The sequence below is a fragment of the Lepidochelys kempii genome, chromosome 22, assembly GCF_965140265.1.
Source record: "Lepidochelys kempii isolate rLepKem1 chromosome 22, rLepKem1.hap2, whole genome shotgun sequence".
NCBI classification, from domain to species: Eukaryota; Metazoa; Chordata; order Testudines; family Cheloniidae; genus Lepidochelys; species Lepidochelys kempii.
The window spans coordinates 493,920-516,409 of NC_133277.1; the positions used below are offsets into that span (position 1 = coordinate 493,920).

General features: G+C 52.0%; 2 non-coding genes across 2 annotated transcripts; one reads left to right on the top strand and one right to left on the bottom strand.

The window, feature by feature from the left end:
* Nucleotides 1–2,479: 2,479 nt before the first annotated feature.
* TRNAK-UUU (transfer RNA lysine (anticodon UUU)) lies at nt 2,480–2,552 on the bottom strand. Its single transcript has one exon. It is a non-coding gene; the product is annotated as a tRNA-Lys (tRNA).
* Nucleotides 2,553–10,337: 7,785 nt separating this feature from the next.
* LOC140901787 (U2 spliceosomal RNA) lies at nt 10,338–10,529 on the top strand. The gene has a single exon (XR_012155979.1). It is a non-coding gene; the product is annotated as a U2 spliceosomal RNA (small nuclear RNA).
* The last annotated feature ends 11,961 nt before the right edge of the window (nt 10,530–22,490 follow it).

Genomic DNA, 22,490 nt, shown 5'->3' on the forward strand with positions numbered 1-22,490 from the left:
CACATCCAAAGAGCTTTTGGTGTCTGGATTTAACAATCCTGCTCCCCAGTCGGAATGCCGCGACCTTCGGTACTCACACCGCGAATGTGAAGAACAAGACTCCAAGCCCATCATTCTTCCCTGGCCCAGAGGACCAGAGAGACGGGCCCTTCCTCCAATCACCCTCTGCCCATCAAGCTACCCTTCCTTCCCTTCCCCGGCCAGTTCTGCTTGGTCCAACACTGCAAAACGGTGGCTCTGGAGAAGTGCCATACCGCCTACTGCAGCCGGAGCTGGCAACGTGCATTCATATGACCCCCGCAGAGCCAGTGGGACATTAACAACTCCAGAAGGCTTTCTTCCCTGCCTCTCCCTTCAGGAAACCCTCACAAAAGTCTCCCCAGTGACTCAGCCTCCTCCCACCTGCTCATGGTGGGGTCAGGCATCTCACGACCCACCTGGGTCCCGTCACCCTGTTTCTGGTCACATAGAGATTGTCTGGGCCCTGTTACCCCGGCCAACACTTTGCCAAGGGCCTTGCCTGACTGTACTCCCATGCCTGCCCCACTGCTTCCCTCCCTCTTCTGCACTAGCTCCTCCAGGCTCGGTCTGCTACCCCTGGGTCCACTGCTTTCCCCATCTCTGGGGCACGAACCCTCCACTCCTTTCACTTCCGAGGCCGGTGTCTGCCTGGCCACTCCCGTTCCCTTTTCCCTTGTTTCCTAAGCACTCTCCATCTGCATGCATGCTCTACACAGTCGCCAGTGTGTCTCCTCTTGGATATGCCATGCCTCTGGACAACTGCGGTACACTGGTCCCTCCCTCCCACACAAAATGCAACAGATGCCCAGCTGGCAGCCCTCTGTCCTGTGCTCCGGGGACTCACCGCGCAGACAGCGCTAGCTAGAGCACCCATAATTGAAGTGCCCAGATGAGCTGCAGCTGAAGCAGGCCTTAGGCTGTCCCACATACTGGCTATAACCCCATTCCAACCCAATTGAAAACATATTTGGAACATGCCTTAACTGGTCACCATCAACCCTGAAAAGCTCAACTGTCCCCCAGAATTCACCCGCCCACACCCCGGATTTGTCATGTACCCTGGCCAGGGCCTGGCTCACCCGAGCATGACACTCCATCCTCCTCCTGTACCACATCTGTGTGGAAAAATACGGTTACTGTCTTCACGGCAGGCTTGAAAAGGGGGATAGTGACAAATCCCACCCATACCTGCTCCACGAGGGCTTTCTCCCCAATCTTCTCCCAGAACTGCTTGGACTCCTTGACTGAATAGAAACAAACATCAAATTCCTTGCTGTCGGGCAGGTGAATCACTGACCTCAACTGCCGAGGGAGAAAGACCAAGGAGCAGAGCAGCAACATGCCCACTACAAAGTCAAGTGTGGGGCACCCACTCAAAACCCCCGTGTGCCGCAGCCTAAGCACATGACACTGCTGCTGCAAGGAGGTTGATGGCTGCAGTCCCTCAATCACCGCTGAATACGCTGTGGTCGCTGAAAGAGAGGCTTCTGCTGCTGTGTTGGATTTCCTCTTCGCTGGCGAGGGGCCCTCTGGTCTCAGGTCAGACCCAAGGACACTGTGGGACTCACCAACAGGTCCAGTGCTCACCGCTGGGTCAGTTCTCCCCCCATATGGGTGTTTCCTTGCCTGGGTGAATGAGCCCCCAGACTGCTGCTCCCCATCCCCTGGGGTCCCACCACTACCCCGACCCAAAGACAGCTCAGTCCCCACAAGTGCTCCCAAGGTGGGGTGAGAGACTCCTGGTGCTCCACTCCCCAGCTCCACCAATTCCGCACTCTCCTTCACCTGGTCTCCTGACAATTCAGGCCTCAACACTAGCCTGGACCCAAGCCTCCCAGGGACTGGCACGCACAAAAACCTTCTTCCTGGGGGAGGCACAGGCCCACCCCAGGCACTGCAGACACATGCTCTTCCTCCCACTCCACTCGTCTCGCAGATGTTTCACGCTCCTCCAAGTCCCAACCAGCAGCCCCGCCACCTGCACCCCTCTCCAACTGGGAGGGCTGAGCCCCACCCTCCTCCCCACTCCCACGAAGGGAAGCCGAGCGCTGGGTGAAACCTAACGCTGACGGGGCAATTCTTTCAGACTCTCCACGGAGCCCACATCACTCTGCTGTAGGAGGGAGCCCTCAATACGAAGCAAAAGCTCCAAACATTCCCCACACCCTGTCTCAGACAGGCCAGCCAGATCAGCACAGCCACGTGAAGGCAGAAAAAGAGGCAAGGAGACAGAGCTTCCACCTCCACCCTGTGAGATGCAGCCATCTGGGAGGAACCTGCTATATGCCCAGAGGCCTTTATTCCTCCAGCCTGTGAGGACAGAGGGGATGTCAGGAAGTTTCCCCTTCAATCCCACACACTAGAGGCCCTTCTTAGGAAAGGCAAAATCCTGAAGAGAAAAGGACATGCAGAAGGATGCAAAAGTGATAGACTTTTATAATCTTGGGAAATAGCTCATTGCCTGACCAGGGACTTGAACCCTGGACCCTCAGATTAAAAGTCTGATGCTCTACCAACTGAGCTAGCCAGGCTCACAAAGAAAAGGAACAAGTTCATGCAGAGGAGAAACTAGTCAAGAAAAAGAGAGCAGGAAACAATAGAGGAAACCTGCTGCTCTCTCTCTATCTCTTCCCAGCCCTAGCCCTGGTCTCCTCCTCCCTCCAGCACCCTGAGGCATTTTGCCAGCACAATGCCCAAGTCAACTCCACCCTCCCCAAACTCTAGAAGGCCCAGCTCATCAACCTGGCCACTCCTACAGCCTCCTCTCCAGCCCTGATCAATAGGGAGGAGGATTGAGTCTCCCTCCCTCAGGCCCACCCTTCAGCATTCCTGGGTAAAGACCAACACCGCCAAAGTGACTTTGGGCCAGCAGGTCAACCAAGCGGGCTGCCTCCTAGGCCCTTGCTGCAGCCCAGCTGCAGGACTCAGAGTAAATCCAGCTCACAACCCTCCCTATAGGGCTCCAGGCAAGGCCAGCCTTCTGGATCCAACGTCTCCTCTGGCGTTCAAGTCACAACTGCAAGCAGGCAAAAGACTGGCTCCCACATTTGAAAGAGCAAGACAAAGCCTTGAAACTCCACCTATGCTTAGGTGTGAAGCAACAAGTCCAAAAGTCCCACTGAGATCTGAGCTCAGCTTGCAGTATTCAGCACTCTGACAGCTGACCTTTACGCCATGGGACCCGATGATGTCACAGTCTCTAGACACTTGTGGCCCTCAGCTGGCAGGCTTGAACTCTGCACTTACAGCTCTCCAGCTGCTCCCCCTCTCTCTGCTGCTCTCGCCCTTCCCTTGGTTTATCATAGTACCTGGCCCCACTTTCTGCCAACCAGAGACTCTGCTTTCTGGGCCCGCTCCTGTGGAGGTGGGCTTCTATCCTGCTTTCTAGGACTAAGCAGCAGAAAGAGGCCTTTCCAGGAAATGGTCATGGCTTCTGGGAATCCCTGTGTGGCTCTGGACACCACCAGGAATCATTTGGCGCCTGGCATACAAGGCAACTTAAAAGCTGAGTGCCCGGCCAGGGGCTTCAACCTTGGACCCTCAAAGTAAGAGCCCGATACTCTACTGACTGAGCTAACTAGGCTTCCCAATAGAATCTACCCCTTTGACCACAAGAATGAGCAGGCAGGCAAAAGAGAGGCAAAAAAGTGCCAGAAACCCCTCCTCTTTTTCTCCACAGCCACTGCCTTTCAGCAGGATTCCTCCTCCTCCTCCCTCCTGTGCCTCAGTGTGACTACATCTCTGCACCTAGACAGCCAGTCCATCCGCTGCATCCCAGTCCCCCATGCCTAAGCCTCCCTGCCCAAGTCCTGCACCTGGCTGCATAGAATTAAATCTCACATCTTGCTGGGAACTCGACTTCTTGTGCCCAGAGAGTTTCTGCCCCCCTCAGTAGATGACCCGAGAAACACAGTGTCTGCCTTTTCTGAAGAAGTGCTTAGAATACCTCCTCATGTGGTCGGATGGATAAGGCATCTCCCTGTGCATCAGATGATTCAGGATTGGAGTTCCTCCATGGTTGTGCTTGCTTTGCTTAAAGGTCCTGCAGTGGGGAAGGTTTAGATTGGATATTAGGAAAAACTTTTTCACTAAGAGGGTGGTGAAACACTGGAATGCGTTACCTAGGGAGGTGGTAGAATCTCCTTCCTTAGAGGTTTTTAAGGTCAGGCTTGACAAAGCCCTGGCTGGGATGATTTAACTGGGAATTGGTCCTGCTTTGAGCAGGGGGTTGGACTAGATGACCTTCTGGGGTCCCTTCCAACCCTGATATTCTATGATTCCTGCTTTCTTCAGGGCTGGATCCTCTTCTTGGCTGCTCAGGCCAATGCTCTGGCTTCAGCTAGACCCCCGGGAAGGAGTTGGGTTTGGGCGTCACAAAGGCTAGGGCGTGAGCCCAGGTGCGTCCAGTCTAGCCTTTGCCATTCCTGACTTGCCAAAGTAAACGGGCAGCTGCCCGGGCTAGCGTGTAGAGCAGTTTCCCTCCTCCAAATGGCCGGCTGTCCCTGTGCCTGAGGGGGCTAAACAGCGCCTAGGGGGCTGGGTGTTTCTCTGCTTCTCACCAGCGGAGGAAAGCCTCTTGGGGTAAAATCTCCTGCCCCACTGCAACAGTGAGCACCTGGAGTGGGAAGGGTCAGAGGCCCCACTGGCGGGGCTGGCCCTGTTTTCCTACCATCTTCTGATGCTGGCCACAGAGCAACAGCAGCTGCCCCACATGCTGGTCTGTGGGTGGCCTTCAGTGAGTGTTTGGCATGCCAGGGAACAGGTTGGCCGGGTGTCATTGTGGCTGTCTGCTGGCCACGTGCAGGCACGGTCCTCCCCTCCTCTTGCCCCCCCCTCGGTTGCTCTCTGGCTTTTTAGCCTTCCCTTGGAGCTGTCAGCACCAGCCACCTCTGCTCTAGGTGCCCAGAGGAGGAGAGGTGTGCTGTGCTCTAGTCTGGGACTCTTCCTCCCTCCTGCCTAGCTCTGACTATGAAGCCTGGCCCTGCCACTCCTTTCTTCAAGCGCCATGTGGGAAAGAGGAAAAACATGGGCAGCAAGCACAAGGGCCAAACTTGTGGGCTGTCAAGATTCCTTCCCCACTCTGAACTCTAGGGTACAGATGTGGGGACCTGCATGAAAGACCCCCTAAGCTTATTCTTACCAGCTTAGGTTAAAACTTCCCCAAGGTACAAACTTTTACCTTTTCTCCTTGAACCTTTGAACAGCATCAAGTCTTTGGCTTCCAAACGACCCTGCCTGGTGTACGTCTGTATCCATTACCTCTTTATTTATTACGATAGCACAAGGAAGTCAGTCACACAAGTGACACAGTGACCGTTGCGAGTCTATGCTGACGTAACGAGAGTTAACATAGGGTTGTAGTGTAGCTATGGCCTTAGGTCTATGAAATGTTTGGGTGAGGTAACAGGAAAAGGATGAGGGGAGACCAAGATCCATTCAGGTGTTTAGGCTCCAGCTTTTGTGGAAGTGGCCTTACTGCACCCTAAAGGCTCAGGAACAAAGAGGCCCATAAGAACGAAATATCATGACTTTATTCACATTTCTTGACTTCCGGGTGTATAATTCCTGTTTTTAGAATTCTTGGGATTGTCAAACCCCCTTGGGGTTGTAGACGTGTGTTCATTATGTTTTGAAGGCCAAAGCTGTAAATGGGTTCAACAAAGAATTAGATCAGTTCCTCAGGATAAGTGCATCAGCTATTAACTGAGATAATCAGGGATGTCTCTGCATGCTCTACGTGTCCCTAAACCTCTGACTGCCAGATGCTGGGAGTAGATGATGGGATGGTTCACTCAGTGATTGCCTGTTCTGTTCATTCCCTCCGAAGCCCCTGGCACTGGCTGCTGTCAGAAGATGATGTTCTGGCTGAAGATGTGTTATCATTAGGTTTTATCTGCCATAGGGCTGGATTAATCACATAAAACTGGGACCTGATTATGTTTTTACTGTTCTTTTGCACACCAAGTCAATGCCATTATGTCTCAGTTGAGCATGTCTGTGGAAGGAATCGCATTCCAGAGCTTCTCGGGCTGAGATCACTATAGTCTGCAGGCGGGGAAAAAAAGTGTGTGGAGGCAAATTAAATTAAGTGTGTGGAGGGCACACTTTGGTGAGAGCAGCACATTAGCCAGGGTTTGTTTCTACCCAGATATGTTCTGTCTCCCTGCTCCATAGTAGGTAGCACAGCCTGTGGTGCAGGGAAGATGGCTAATGAAGTGAGCAGGTTGGAGGAGGCAGGTTAGCCAACGAGGAGAGCCGCACGGATGGAAGGTGGGGTGGGGCAGGGAGGGATGAGACAGACGCCCAAGTCCTCACCCTCCCCTGCACCCCAACCCTCTGCCCCAACCCTGAGCCCCCTCCGCACCCTGAACCCCTCATCTCAACCTCCAAGAGCCTGCACCCCCAGCCAGACCCCTCACCCCAACCCTCTGCCCTAGCCCTGAGACCCTTCCTGCACTCCAAACCCCTCATCCAAATGCCACCCCAGAGTCTTCACCCCCAGCCAGTGCCCTTGTCCTCCTGCACCCCAACTCTCTGCTCCAGCTCTGAGTCCCCTCCTGTACCCCGAACCCCTCATCCCAACCCCCCCGAGCCTACACCTTCAGCCAGAGCCCTCACCCCCCCAACCCAACCCTCTTCCCCAGTCCTGAGCCCCCTCCCACAGTCTGAACTCTTGGCCACACCCCCACCACACATCATCTCCATATTGGTGCACATAACAAAATTCATTCTGTACATGGATGTAAAAAATTAAAGGGAACATTCCCCAGGGCCCATTAGTAAATGTTTATGGCCTGTCACAACTCAGTAAATTGTCTGGGGGTGGAGGCATTTGGGGGGTTTTGGGTGGATCCTGCCTCCTCTGGAAGTTTGGGTCCTGTCCTTCACTCACCCCACGGTGGCGGCTCCTGCACCTCTGGTGCCATGGGGCTGGCTGGACTTGGCTCTCCGCTCCGGGCAGCAGGGCAGAATTAACTTTTTGTGGGCCTGGGGCCAAACATATCTGTGGGCCCCCCTGGGGAAGGATTGTAACAGACAGGAGAGTGACACGGGAGTTGTCTTTGACACAGCACACAGCTGCATGGTTTTTATGGACAATATTTACATGTTTAACTTGCAGATGGAGGTGGCTGCAACCAGGGCCCCAGCAATGGGAGCCCCAGGGCAAAAAGATCCACACAAGTGTCCAGCAAATGCATTCTAAAAGACCAACTACAAAATCAACCCTGTGGGGACAACCAGCAAACAAAAGCCAAAGCTGGGCAATCCACCAGCCCTGTGCTGCTCCCATGGAACGGGAACCTTCCAGCTATCTTCTCCCGCACAATTCCCACCCGAACCACCAGGGTTTGAATCTCATTTTCCTTTCCAGTTGGGGTGGATTTAGAACATTGCAAAAATAAAAAATATGAAAAATACATTTTATTTCCAGCATCATTATTCACACTCGTTTTGCTAGCCCCCGAATGGGACCAGAACCACATCCCTCCACAGAACGATCCCCCTAAAAACCAGCACAGCCTCAGCAATTACATTACAGCCTCCGGGTTACAAATACCCCAGGATGGTGGTGGTTCAGAACTCTGAACAGAAAGCTCTGGTTGTTCCTTCAAAAGTCTGCAACTGAACAGAGATTGAATACAGCTTTAAATCTTTACTATGCTGGAGAGAAATGTTGCTTTTAACCATCTTAATTTAAATGAAACCAGACAGAAACAATTTCCTTATGTGTTTTTGACGTGTCAGTAGGTAACTGGTGTTTGCAACGCTAGAGGTTCTACTGTAGCCACAACACAAAACTCACTTGAAGTCCAGTATTCATTAAGTTATTTTTTTCTACTAGGGACCAGGCTGCTGCAATGGAGATGGATGGGAGGAGCCTAGCTTGGCTTCCAGGGAAAAAATTTTTAGGCCTGACTGGGCTTTGTAAAACCAAAATTACCAAAAAATCCCCAAACCCTGCTACTGATCAATCACTGAGCAGACATCCAGCTGCACCAAGCAGTGCCCAGGTCACCAAGATCTCGAAACATAGGCCTCAGGAGATTACAACTCCCATGAGGTATGAGGACCTGGTCAGGGAGCTGCACTAGAAGTACACATTAGATGATGCCAAGGAAGATTAGCAGCTCTCAAGATGAAGGAATTCTCCACCTGCCCGCAGAGCTAGTTGGGAACCTTTAATTGGAAATTAGCCCCAGCCCAAGGGAAGTCTCTCTGCAGTCATCAGGGCTGTCACCACAGCCTGGAGGAGACAAACACTTACCTTAGTGACAACAGCAGCTGCTTTGCTCCCAGCTGGTCTTGCCCAGAATCACTGGGTGAATGCTCTGGAACTACTCCATAGGACTCTGGGATAGCCTACTCTCTCTGAGCATATTGTTCTTTCTGGATCTGATCTTGGAATCCCCACAGGCTCATGTCACTGCACATAGACCCCACAGCTCCCAGATGCTGCAAGCAGACCCCAGAGCTCCAGGCACCCCATGGGGCAGGGGACCCTGGAGTTCCCAGCCACCACAGGCAACAGAGGGAGCCCCCAGCTCCCAGACACTGCAGGCAGAGCCTGGAGTTCCCAGTCACCATGGGTGATGGGGAGAAGCCGCAGTCCCATGCCATTGCAGATGGCCCCATAGCTCCCAGCTTCTGCGGGGGGACGCCAGAGCTCCTAGCTGCCACACGGGGTGGAGGAATGTTATGAAGGCCAAGACTAGAACAGGGATCAAAAAAGAACCAGATAAATTCATGGAGGATAGGTCCATGTGGCTGTTCCTTCCCCAGAGAGGCAGCAACGAGCTGGTCTACATCGCCCACAGGCATGGCAGTGCCAATGTCCCCCGCATGGGTGACCTGTGTGACATCGCGGTGATCACCCGCGCCTTCCGCCTGCTGACGTGTCCCGACGCCATGGTAAGGAACATCGCAGCAAACGCCCTCCATGACGCAACGAAGAAGCGGATCGGCAGAGCCCCCTCCAACCAAGACACCGCCAGCTTCCTGAGCGGTTCCCTGGATGGCGAATTCGGACGGGACGGGTGCGACATCGCTTCACTGTGGTCCCGCGCTCACAGTGCCACGCGTCATCTGGGGAAGCACATCGGCTGCCGCTGGGAGTGGTGCGAGGAGCGCCAGGAGCTGGGAGTCCTGGGGCCGCAGATCAGGTCTGAGGACAACACCATCTTCACCCCGAGCGCCAGGGGCATGCTGGAGAGGACCCTGAAGGCAGCCATCCACTCGCTGTACATGGAAGCCCTGAAGCGTAAACCGGACCAGGGTAAAGCCTTCAAACTGACCGGCAAGTGGGACGCCAGCAACCACTTCCTCGCCGGGGGTGGCTTCACCCGTTTCGCTGACTGGCGTTTCAGCCACTGCACCCGGCTCAACTGCGTCCCGCTCAATGGGGCTGTCCACCACGGGAACCGAGACAAGCGTTGCAGGAAGTGTGGCTACTCCAACAAGACCCTGCCCCACATCCTGTGCAGCTGCAAGCCCCACTCCAGAGCCTGGCAGCTGCACCACAACGCCATCCAGGACCACCTGGTGAAAGCCATCGCACCACGCCTGGGGGAGGTCACCGTGAACTGCGCCATCCCCGGCACTGACAGCCTGCTGCGACCCGACGTGGTAGTCACCAACGAGGCCCAGAAAAAGTTCATCCTCCTCGACATCACGGTCTCCTTCGAGAACAGGACCCCGGCCCTCCGAGAAGCCCGAGCTCGGACGCTGGAAATTTACACCCCCCTGGCCGACACCCTGAGAACGAAGGGCTACGAGGTGCAGATGGATGCCCTGATCGTCGGAGCCCTGGGCGCTTGGGACCCCTGCAACGAGCATGTGCTGCGGACCTGTGGGATCGGTCGACACTACACATGGCTCATGCGGCTCCTCATGGTCTCGGACACCATCCAATGGTCCAGGGACATCTACATTGAACACATCACCGGCCACCGACAGTACCAGGAGGTGTGAGCCGGTACGACATCGTGCATCCACTATGGGAAAAAGACTGAGAGGCTTTTTCCATTGGACCGTATGAACTGGAACCATAAACTCACTGAACATTAAATCCCACCAAATGAGGGTAAATCCATCCTCATCATCGTATCCGCTCATTATACTCCACACCTGAACATAGCCATTATATGGACAACATACCCCCATATCTCAATGTCTGTACTTTGACCGGTTAAACTTTTACCCCCCAATCGGGGAGATTGCAGATTATGTATTCCTTACGCCACCGAATTTCGCACCCCTTGATAATCTGTACCTTATTCCCTGATAAACAGAAACTTCTATGCTTAAACTCTGTACCATTTTCTTTTTACTTCAACATCATCTTAATAAAATTATTAAATCTGTTCTTAACAGTTTAATCTCTGATATGTTCTCTAGCTGAGAACTCAATTGAAGGGATTTTTGGAACAGGGATCTGGAATAGAGGCTTGCTCCATCCACTCCACGCATCAGCCTGGTATTGCAGACCTGCTGGGTATGGTGCACCTCCCCCTGGGGAGAGCATGATGGTTCAAAAAAAGAAAAAACGTGTCCCATATTGCTCTTTTATTTGTAACCTTGAGCTGTGTTTTCTGTCAGTTTCTCTATTTTCTCTTTCTGAGGTGGGTGCTTTTCTTATTTCTGCTCTAGTGCTGTTTCATAAATTACTTAAGAGGCTGGTTCTCACACATAGTGCTTTCCAGAAGTGTGGGCTTTGGGTCTGTGTCTCTCGGCAGTGTCCCCACAGGAGAGAATAGTTTCATTCCTTTCCCCCTGTGAAAATGTGCCTGTTGGCACAGAGGGAGCAGTTTAGAGGATCAGAAGAGGAGAAAGGTTTGAGTCTGATTTGTAGACCCAGAGGCTGAATGGGAGGGGGGACCCAACTCCCTAACAATCCCCCGTCCCCATAGAAACTGTTCCGTACTGTCCCACCCACACCCAACTACCCTCCAGGTTCACCCCCAGGCTCCTTCCGTCTCCCTCAGCTCCTCCGTTCTCCCCTAGACTGGAGCGCCCTGGCAGTGCAGCCCTAGCGGTTTAGGGGCAGCCGTGCCCTCAGACAGGCCTTCCAGCTTTGTTCTGCCCTAATGCTGGCCCCCAAACTGACACAGGGTGGTGCTGTTGCAGCCCAGAAGCCTCTGGCCAGAGGCGGAGGAGCCTGAGAGCTGACAGGGAGAGCAGGGGTAGGCGCCAGCCAGTGCTGGGCTTCCCCAGTGTCTGCCCTCCGCAGGGGCTGCTCCCCTTGAGAGCATCAGCCTCAGAGCCGCCCCCTGTTGCTGGCACGGGAGGAAGGATCGGGTGATGGGGCAGTTCTGGGACTGCTGCCCTGAGGTGCTGGAGCCTGGAACTAGGGGAAGTCACGCGGGCTGCTACACTCCCTGGCAGGAAGGAGTTTCCATCCTATCCAAGGTTTGCAGGTTCGTTCAGTGGCTCTCTGCTCCCCCACTGTACACGCCCCAGTGCCCCAGCCGCTGCCCCACTTCCAAAGAGCTGCCCAAGAGCAGGCCCATCCCAGCCCCTTGCTCCCAGTGCCAGGAATTAGGATGGGACTTTGAACAACCCGCTGGCTTGTCAAGTGCATGGGGCCGGATGGGTGTTCCTGAGCCGTCGCTGGGGATGCACTGAAGCCTTCACATCCATCGGCAAGGAAAAGGAGGGCACCCACCCGCAGAGAGGAAGTCTGGGAAGGCGGGGAGCTGGGTGGAGAAGGGAGTGGAAGGCCGAGTGGGGAGGGGAAGACGGGGGAGGTAGCTGCAGACGGAAGCAGGGTCAAGGAAGGGGAGGTGGGGTGTATTGGGGCTGGAGGGATGGGTGGAGTGGGGCAGACGGTAGGGTGGGGCCAATGAGGTAGAAGGAGAAGGAATTGTGACTGAGGCAGATGGAGAAGGTGGTGTGGGGCACAGGGCAGGGGACCCCCTCACCCATGCCTCCTGCCCAGCCCCTCACCCCAGAGTGCTGCGGCTGTGGTTCCAGCCTCAAGATGCCAGCGTCTCCTGCCCTCTGCCTCCCCCCATGGCAGTGCATGTGCTTTATAAAAATAGGTTTATAAGTGTGACTATGATGTAACTGGAATATGCTTTATGCGAAAGGTCTCATTACACAGCTTATGATCTACTGAGTGTGCCCATCCTAGTTGTATGAATGTATCATTATTGTCTCTGAAGCTAGAAATATGAAGTATTACTCTAAAGTCCTATTGAAATTATGCAAAGTGGGGGCCATTCATGGTGGCTTGGAATCTTGGTGGCTCTCATGAACTAAAACAATTGGTTGTTGTGACATTCCCTTAACCAGACCAGTGATCTGCTCAGTCACTCCAATCTTTGACTCTGGGAGCCAGCCTTACCCTGCTCTGCTGTGAGCCCCCCACTCCTGGGCCACTCCTGCACAGCGTCTGGCTTGTAAGCTGATCCCAGCTACTTGCAAGCCAATGACACTAGCCAATATCTCCGCTCCCAGACACAAGCTTGGGAACCTCCGTCTTGCAGTATCCAGTTATGCCCACCGGACGCTGCAAGCTTATAGGAATTCTTCAATTTAAGAAAGAAATTGACATGGACCAGGCTTGTTATCCCAAGCGGAGCCTCTGACCACTGCAAACCAAATGCACGGCTTCAGGTAGAACAAACAAATAGATTTATTAGTTATAAAGATATGCTTTGACTTATACTCACTTAAAACCTAACAAGTCAGATTTGGTCAAATGAAATAAAAGCAAAACGCATTCTAAGCTGATCTTAACACTTTCAGTGCCCTTACAAATTTTTGAGCCTTCTCACCACAGGCTGGCTGGTTACTTTTCAGTCAGGCTCTCCCTTTTGATCAGCGTTTCAGTCTCTTTGTGCTGGTGGTGTCTGTAGATGTAGGCAGAAGAGAGACAGACTGGCAAAATCTCTCTCCCTTTTATCATGTCCTTTCTTTTCTCTTGGCTTTGCCCCCGCCCCTCCTTCAGAGTCAGGTGAGCATTACCTCATCAGTCCCCAACTGCCCAAATGAAGGAGGTGATTCCCTCCAGGGTTTAACAGATTCTTTTGTTGCTGCCTAAGCCAGTGTCCATTGTTCCAGTGAGGCTGGGCTGGGTTTGTCCCATCCATCCCCTGACGCGGTGTGAACTGCCTCTCTGTTCTTGGAGAGCTTTTGCATGGGCTTGCTTTAAGCCATGAGGATACATTTTCAGCCTCATAACTATCTACATAAAATTATATCCTATAACTTTACTGTAACAATTACTATAACATCACTATACCAACCATGCTCAGTGCATCATGAGCCTTCCGAAGATATCCAACATGACGAGCTTTGCATTGGATGCCACCCAATCATTTTATAAAGATGAACATAGGGTTGTAGGGTGTTCCCTCGAGGTACAGAGCATCAGACCTCCCCTCTTAGTTTACTGAAGGAGGGTTAGTCACTGACTATCTTGAAGGCATTTTCTGGGTATAGTTCTCTTGGCATCCAGCCATAAAGGCCATGAGGCAGTGTGCCTCAGTTTCCCCATTCACACACAGCAAACCAGGTTTTTTTATGGTTTCTCTGCTGTGATAAACTTTAAACCGGTTTACAGGTATTAATGGAAAAGTAGCATCATCATAAGGTGTAACATCCGTGTCGAAATTCTTAGCCTCAAAACTTAACATTAAAACCAACATTTATCACCACAGATGGGTGTTTACAAGTATCTTTAGGATACCACGCCCTCCGTTCCGATAGTGTAGTTTGAGGTTTAGTTTGTTCGTTACCCATGGTGTCCTTTGATTCTCTCCCATGTAATCAGTCACTGGTTTTTCTTTCCCTCCAGTGTTCCCCTCTGTGTGTGCTCTTAATTTACACATGTTTCTGGTATTTTGATATCTCAGGATCTGGCAAGATAAGGGCCCAGGGGGGTCCTGAACATTGGCTGGCCCTGTGGGGAGCAGTTTCCCAACCCCAGGACTTGTATGTGTATGTAGGAAATGCTGCTCCCCTTTAGGGGTTACCCTGTGTTTCCCCCTCCCAGCACTGAGTCCTCCCCTGCCCCCTAGAGGGCTGTGATCCGTGCTCTCTGGGCTAGGGGTGTTCAACCTTTGATTGGATTCACCCTTTCCCAGCAGCTTTCCCATAACTGCTCTCTGTGTCTCACCAGCCTGGGGGAAAGCCCCCTGCCCCCATGAGTTGGGTCATTTGTATTCTGGCAGACGACCACCTAGCAATTTCCTGGTCTCAACTCCTCTGCTGTGACAGGTGTTGGAGCTGCATCTTGATGTAAAGAGACACATTTACTTTCCAAAAACGTATCAGACATAGCGTCCTGAAAAAATTGGGACCTGGATTGGGGTACCCTCTGTCACCCCTTTCTCTGTCCCTGAGAAGCCAGCTGTGTGACTGCTCCCCTCCAGGAACTCAGTTACACAGTTCCTTCTCAAAACCTGGGTCACAGGCTGCATGCCTGGGTGCACAGATGCTGACCCAGCCATCCTCCTAGTGTTCTGGCCCAGATGACTCATGAGGAGACATTCCTGTACCCCCACTATTCCTTCCCCAGTTTCCTCCTCTGGGCCCCCTCCTTCAGCTGCAGAACTCTGCCAGCCAACAACTGGGACTATTTCCTTAATCACTGACAACATCTCCCCTGTAGCGAGGGCATGTTGCCTTCTGCTGTAAGGAGCTAGTCTGAGCCCCTCCCATACTTGGAAGCACCCCGCTTCCCTGTGTTACTGAGTCACAGGAATCCTCACCCACCTCAGTGGTTTCTGAGATTCTCTGCCCCTTCTCTGGGCTCTCCTCTGGGCTACATTGTGCTCTGCTCCCTAGAGCCGCTTTTGTCTCTGGTTCAGCTGTAACCTGCTGCAGCTAACAACCTGGACCATTCTCTCCCTGGCAGGCATTTCACCCCCATCCCTTCCTGATGTGGTGTTGCCACGAGCTGCAGCGTAGGAGTTGGTCTCAACCACTCTCCCACCTGGAAACACACAGCTTCCCCCAGCTGCAGAAGAATCAAGGAGACTCTCTCCCATTCTCTCAGCACTTCCTGAGACCTTACCCTTTCCCTTGGGGGTCCCAGCAGAACACTCTCTCCTGCTGCAGGCAAATACTTTAACCTGAGCTTCGCAGAAAAAAATCAATACCAAGGAGCAGGTCGAACCGGAGGTGTTCCATTATCCCCACAGTCAAAACAGCTGTGCAGATCTCACTATCAGTGTTATAGAGGGTGGACAATTTAGAAGTTTACCCTGTATAAGCTTTATACAGAGTAAAACAGATTTATTTGGAGGTTGAATCCCATTGGGAGCTGGGTGTCTGGGAGCTGGAGATAGGTGACCTGCTGAGCAGGTTTTGGTTAAAGTCTGCAGCTTTGGGGGTGTGGACCAGACCTGGATCTGCGTTGTAGCAGGCTGGCATGTCTGGCTCAACAAGGCAGGGTTCTGGGAGCCCCTAACTGGCAGGGAAAATGGGCTCAGAGGTAATTCCAGCACGTCAGGTGACATTCCCAAGGGGGTCTCTGTGACCAAACCGGTCATCGCCCATTCCTCCTACGATCTGCCCTAGCACCGCCCCTTCACCTGAGGCCCTGCTCCTGCACCGCCCCTTTCCATAAGGCTCCGCCCTTGCCACAGCCCTACTCCCGAGTTCCCGCCCTTGTGTTTGCCTTCTCCTAGAGGAGTATGTGCATGTAATTGCCTATTCATTTCTTTAAGTAGCACCTTGCTTCTTTTGGAGTGCTGGCAGGGGGAGAGGTTTCTGCTTCTTTTTGTTTTTAATTTCCCACCAGAGAGAGTGGAACAACGCTGGTTCTGGCGGGACCCAACTAAGAGTGCCAATTCAGGACAAATTGCTTAAAGCAGGGCAGTTACAGACCAAGGCTGGGGTTTACCCACCTCTAAGGCAAACCAGACCAGCCAGACAGAGAGGACTTTGGTTTTACCCCACTGGCTAACCACAAGTCACACAAGCAACTCACTTAGACACTCCAGTTTCCCAGTATCACCACCAGAGCCACTCATTACGGGGATGAATGGTTATGAAAACCAAATACCTCAGTAAAAGGAAAAAGGTTCTCCTGATCCCAAAGGACCAAGCCCCAGACCCAGGTCAATATATAAATCAGATCTTACCCACAAATCATGCTGTTGCTAATCCTTTAGAATCTAAAATGTAAAGGTTTATTCATAAAAGGAAAAAGATAGAGATGAGAGCTAGAATTGGTTAAATGGAAGCCTTCATAATGGCAGAGTTCTTGGTTCACACTTGTAGAAGTGATAGAATAAACTGCAGGTTCAAATCAAGTTTCTGGAGTGTATCCACAGCTGGGATGGGTTATTCAGTCCTTTTGTTCAGAACTTCCATTTGTAGTAAAGTCCCTCAAGAGGTATGAAGCAGGATTGAAGACAAGATAGAAGTAAGGCAGCTGCCTTTTATAGTCTCTTCCAGGTTTAAGGACACCTCTTTGTGCTTACTGTGGAAAATTACAGCAAAATGGAGTCTGGAGTCACATGGGCAAGTCATATGTCCATGAATGACTTAGTTCTTTACAGGTGGCAGCCATGGCCCACATGCTACCTTGCATGTTCCCAGGAAGACTTCTTATGTGGATGGGAGTTTTCCAAGATCCATTGTCAGTTAAGTGTTTCTTGATTGGGCACGTAATTTGCACATTCCTTTCTCAAGAAGCTGACCAAATGCTTTACTAAGGCTACTTCAGAATCAAAACACACTGATTTACAAGTACATAGCCAATATGTATAACTTCAACTACAAAAATGATGCATGCAGACAGATAGCATAATCATAATCAGGTAATCATAACCTCTCCATAGACCCCTTACACAACAACCTTTATACAATATTTGCTGCAAATATATAACAGGTTTCAGAGTAGCAGCCATGTTAGTCCGTATTTGCAAAAAGAACAGGAGGATGTGTGGCACCTTAGAGACTAACCAATTTATTTGAGCATGAGCTTTCGTGAGCTACAGCTCACTTCATCGGATGCATTCAGTGGAAAATACAGTGGGGAGATTTATATACATAGAGAACATGAAACAATGGGTGTTACCATACACACTGTAACCAGAGTGATCCCTTAAGGTGAGCTATTACCAGCAGGGGGAGCGGGGAACCTTTTGTAGTGAGAATCAAGGTGGGCCATTTCCAGCAGTTGACAAGAGCATCTGAGGAACAGTGGAGGGGGGGGGAATAAACATGGGGAAATAGTTTTACTTTGTGTAATGACCCATCCACTCCCAGTCTCTAGTCAAGCCTAAATTAATTGTATCCAGTTTGCAAATCCCCCCTCCCCCGCTCTCCTGCTGGTAATAGCTCACCCTAAGTGATCACTCTGGTTACAGTGTGTGTGGTAACAGCCATTGTTTCATGGTCTCTGTGTATATAAATCTCCCCACTGTATTTTCCACTGAATGCATCCGATGAAGTGAGCTGTAGCCCACGAAAGCTCATGCTCAAATAAATGGGTCAGTCTCTAAGGTGCCACACGTCCTCCTGTTCTTTTTGCGAAGACGGACTGACACGGCTGCTGCTCTGAGACCTGTTGTTAAGTGGACACCCTTTTTGAGCTGTGTGTGGCTGTATTAGTTGTAGATTTATATACTCTGTATTTTGGTACCAGAATGGAGTATTTTGTAGCTGGCTGTTACAATTTGTTTAATTGACTATGCTCCCTCAGACTTCACCACCTGCCTTTCCCAGTAGCTCCCTGCCCCTCGCTCTCTGTGGTGGGAACAAGCCTCCAGAATGAGAGTCAACTGGATTCTTTTATTTAATTACTTCTCTTTGTTAAATTATTTATTAGTGTCTTTTTAAAATTCACTGCACTGCATTTTTTTCCTGCCACTGTCACCTGGCAGCTCAGGGACATGAGATTCTCATCCATTGCGTTTCTGCCCTCAAAAAACCCAAACAGATCACACTTCAGCACCTTTGTAAATAAAAGCAACTTGTAAACAAACCAGCCATCTCCTCAGTGTGCAGTTTGTGTCTCTTTGGTTTCAGTCGACGTGTGTGTGTGCATGGGTGGTGGACGGTGGCACTGTGTGTGTGGGTGCACTATGTGTGCTCACGTGGGAATTCATGGGGAACTCGCCAGCCTTGGTGTAGCATTTGAGGTGTACTCGGAGTGAATGTAGCACTGTGAAGTGTCAGGCCCAGCCTGCATGACCATGTCCTCCGTTTATCCGTGGCACAGATACAGGCAACACGAGTGCAAGCTTTCCCCACGCTGCCCTCCACCATCATTTGCAGTGAGTAGGGGCGCGCTGCAGCACACACCACACTTGATGGGTCAGCCTTGTGCATGCTGGGGTGGCCACCTCCCCATTGATGAGACCTGGTACCACCTTCCTCCTGGAGCTGCAGCCTGCCCTGCTGCCATCCCTGCCTGTGTTGCTGTTGTCTTCTCTAGCAGTTGGCTGGGAGGTGCGCATTGGCCCCATGCCATGTAGCCATGTTGTCTCGAAGGGTGAAAGCAGGAAGAATGGTGCCTTCATAGCCTGCCCCGATATTCCATAACATCATTAAGGAAATATTTCTCAATGAACAGTAAAAGATCAGAAACAGCCAGTGTCTGCATCATGCTAAGGGTATTGGGATTTTCTTTAAATTTTCCAGACCAACCCCTAACACATGTTAGAAAATGAGACCAAGGTTTCTTTACTCTCTAGAGAAAGGAGACCCCAGATGGGACTTGAACCTACAGTCTCTGACTTTGGAAGCCAATGCCATATCCATTAGGCCACTGGAGTGCTATGGCTTCACTGCTGGCAGGTTGGAAATTCCCTCTCATAAATGCACATGCCTCACATTAGCTTGGAAGCCAAACACCCCCTTTATGTGCCTTACAGAAAAGTCTGCATCCCCGGGCAATTGGGCAGGTCGCTGACAGAGCTGAGCACCACCTTTCTGCAGCCCTCTTTAGAGAAGACCCCCACCCTAGAGTCACACCTCCCTCCTCCAGCACCTCCACATCTCTGGCTCTGAGTGCCAGTAGGATGATTAGGGGGGAATCTGGGGTGGGAAGGGGGGTCAGGTCAGCCTGTAAGGAGTAACCAGGTGGGGCAGACCCAGCGGGAGGCTGTGGGCTGCTGATCGGTTGTTGGGATCCGAGCTCGAGATCAAAGCTGCACAGCGACCCGACACCCAGGGTTACAGGGCCGACATAGTGACCCCCTCACTGGCCTCAATGAACTCCAAACCCTTGTTACTCAGGGCATTTAGGAGTCTCTGTCCCTTAATAGCTTCTGGGAGCTCCCCAGCGGGCTGCGGGCATCAGCCACCTCCTGCCCCACAGGGTAGACTCTTGGCACTGTGCCAGCCGCCCCCTAGCTTGAAGGCCCAGTGGAAGAAGAAGGAGGCTGGTGCTGGCAGAAGAGGGTTTTGATTCATCGACCTCTGTGCTATGGGTGCAGCACGGTTCCTCTGTGTCACTCTGCTGGCTTTTCTTCAGCAGCCCCAAGTGGCCATGACTCCAAGCTAGTGCCTTGCAAGCTCTGGCATGGGCAGGGAGTGGTGCAGGGTGCTGGGCAGCGGCCCTGGCAACCCAGCTGCTGGTAGGTGTCTCTGTGGTGTCATGGGTCAGTGAGTTCAGCTGTTAATGGAAAGGAGGGGGGGTTATGCTCCCCCAGGGATGCCACTGAAGGCTCCTTGCGGGCTCCTCAAGTTCTGCTGGGAGCCTTGAAGTCCCCCTTTTGCCACCTTGAAGGTGTCCCTCTTGGACACAGTGGGTTCACCTGCTGGCTGGAAGAGTGTGGGGGCCGCGCCGCAAAAGCCCGTCTCCGAGCAGCCACGCAAGGGACTCAGGTTTAATCCAAGTGCAAAACCTTCAGCCGGGTACGTTTCGCTCCCTTCCCACCTCCGCCCAAGCGGCAAGGGAGAAACAGATGCGACGCGCCGGCTGAAGATGCCTCCCTCCCACTTCCCTGTTGGCTGCGCAAAGCCCTTGGCATGTCTCATGCCTCCTCAGGGAAGCACGGCCATGCTGTCCCAGCCTGAGTCCCAGCCGCAGCCTGGCCTGCCCCGGCTGACGGAGCACAGAGCCCCGCGAGTCAATGGCAGGTTGAGTCAGGAGCTGCGGCTCTTTCCCCCGACAGCCACACAGAGCTGCTCAGAGCTGCCCAGCGTCCCGAGAGCCTCCCTCGTGTTCTCCTGCAGCAGCAGCGTGGGAAAAGGGGACGAGGAAGCACGGCTGCCTCAGGCTGGGACAGGGGCCCTCACCACATGCAGGCCTCTTGCCTTCAGCCCAGGCAGCCAGAGGTGCCGGGGAGCTCCCTGGCAGGCCCCGCCTCAGCCACCTCTGGCCTCATGGCCTAGGCTCTTGGCGCTCTGCTGGTCGCTGCCTCGCGTGAAGGCCCAGAGCAAAAAGAAACAAGCCTAGCAGAGGATGGTTTAGATCCATCAACCGCTGGGTTATGGGCCCAGCATGCTGCCACTACACCACTCTGCTGGGTCTGCACCCACAGCCCCCAGCCTCCAGCCTAGCGCCTTGCGAGCTCTACCACTGGCAGGCAGATGTGCAGCAGCCTTGTATCTCTGTGGTGCACTGCATCAGTGTGTTCTGCTGTTAATGCAAAGGATGGTGGTTTGAGCCTGGGACGGTGGCTGAATTTCTCCCTTCTTCTGGCTGGATTCCCCTCCCTCCCAGGACCGTCAGCCATGTTCACACTCACTGCTTACTGAGCCAACACTTATTCTCACAGCTCTGCCAAAGCACCTCAGTCCTGTCCCTCCATGACCCTTCCAGCCAGGAGAGGACCAAAAGGATTCCCCTCTTGGGGCTAATTCCATCCCCTTGCCACAGGGCTGTTTCATCCTCCCGTGAGAAGGGAATGAGGGTGCTTGTATGAGCAAGTGTCTTAACTCCTTCTCCCAGTTTTCAATCAAACTCTGCATATTGGGTCAGATCCTCGGCTGCTCTAAACTTGTGTCAGTGAAGTCAGTGGAGAGACACCAATTTACACCAGCTGAGGATATGGCCCAGACCCTTTAAAGCTGTATCCCCACACCGAACCCCTAGGCAGCTGAGCACAGGTAGTGTTGTCTAGTGGCCAGAACAGAGGCCAGGGAGCCAGGAGCCCTGTGTGCTATTCACTGTGTGACCTCAGACAACTCCCTGCTGCTCTCTGCGTCTCAGGTTTTCCTCCTTTGCAGTGTTACCTACCCCTGGAAAGGAAGCCGGTAGGGGCCGGGACGGCGTACCAGTAAGAAAAGGTGCAGCAGCATACCGGCAAGGAAGTGGAGCATTCAGTACCGGCTTCCTTTCTGCCCAGTTACTGAATGTAAATCTGCTTCGCTTACAAGGGCTGAAAATATCAGGTTGTACGGTCACTGTCATAGATATACAGGGAAGGGTAACCACCTGTCTGTATACAGTGCTAGAAAATCCCTCTGGCCAGAGGCAACATCCTGTTACCTGTCAAGGGATAAGAAGCTCAGTTAACCTGGCTGGCACCTGACTCAAAAGACCAATAAGGGAACAAGATACTTTCAAATCCTGGGGCCGGGGGAAGACTTTTGTTTTGTGCTCTTTGTTTAGGTGTTGTTCTCTCTTGGGACTGAGAGAGGCCAGACAGAAATCCACCTTCTCCAACCCATCCTAATCCAAGTCTCCAATATTGCAACCAGTATAGGTAAGCCAGGCAAGGCGGATTGCTTTATCTTTTGTTTTATGTGACTCTTCCCTATTTTAAGCGGGAGGTTTATTCCTGTTTTCTGTAACTTTAAGGTTTTGCCCAGAGGGGGATCCTCTGTGTTTTGAATCTGAATACCCTGTAAAGTATTTTCCATCCTGATTTTACAGAGATGATTTTTACCTTTCTTTTTCTTAAAAAAATCCTTCTTTTAAGAACCTGAGTGATTTTTCCATTGTTCCAAGATCCAGGGGTTTGGGTCTTTGATGATTTTGTAACCAATTGGTGAGGATATTATTCTCAAGCCTCCCCAGGAAAGGGGGTGTGTAGGGCTTTGGGTGATATTTTGGGGGAAGATGTCTCCAAGTGGGCTGTGATAAAAATAAAGGGAAGGGTAACCACCTTTCTGCATACAGTGCTATAAAAATCCCTCCTGACCAGAGGCAAAGTCCTTTTACCTGTAAAGGGTTAAGAAGCTAAGATAACCTCGCTGGCACCTGAACCAAAATGACCAAGGAGGAGACAAGATACTTTCAAAGCTGGAGGGGGGAACAAAGGGTCTGTCTGTGTCTGTGATGCTTTTGCCGGGAACAGATCAGGAATGCAGCCTTACAACCGTTAGTTACTAAGTAATCGAGCTAGAACTGCGTTAGATTTCCTTTTGTTTAATGGCTGGTGAAATAAGATGTGCTGAATGGAATGTATATTCCTGTTTTTGTGTCTTTTTGTAACTTAAGGTTTTGCCTAGAGGGATTCCCTATGTTTTGAATCTGATTACCCTGTAAGGCATTTACCATCCTGATTTTACAGAGGTGATTCTTTTACCTTTTCTTTCATTAAAATTCTTCTTTTAAG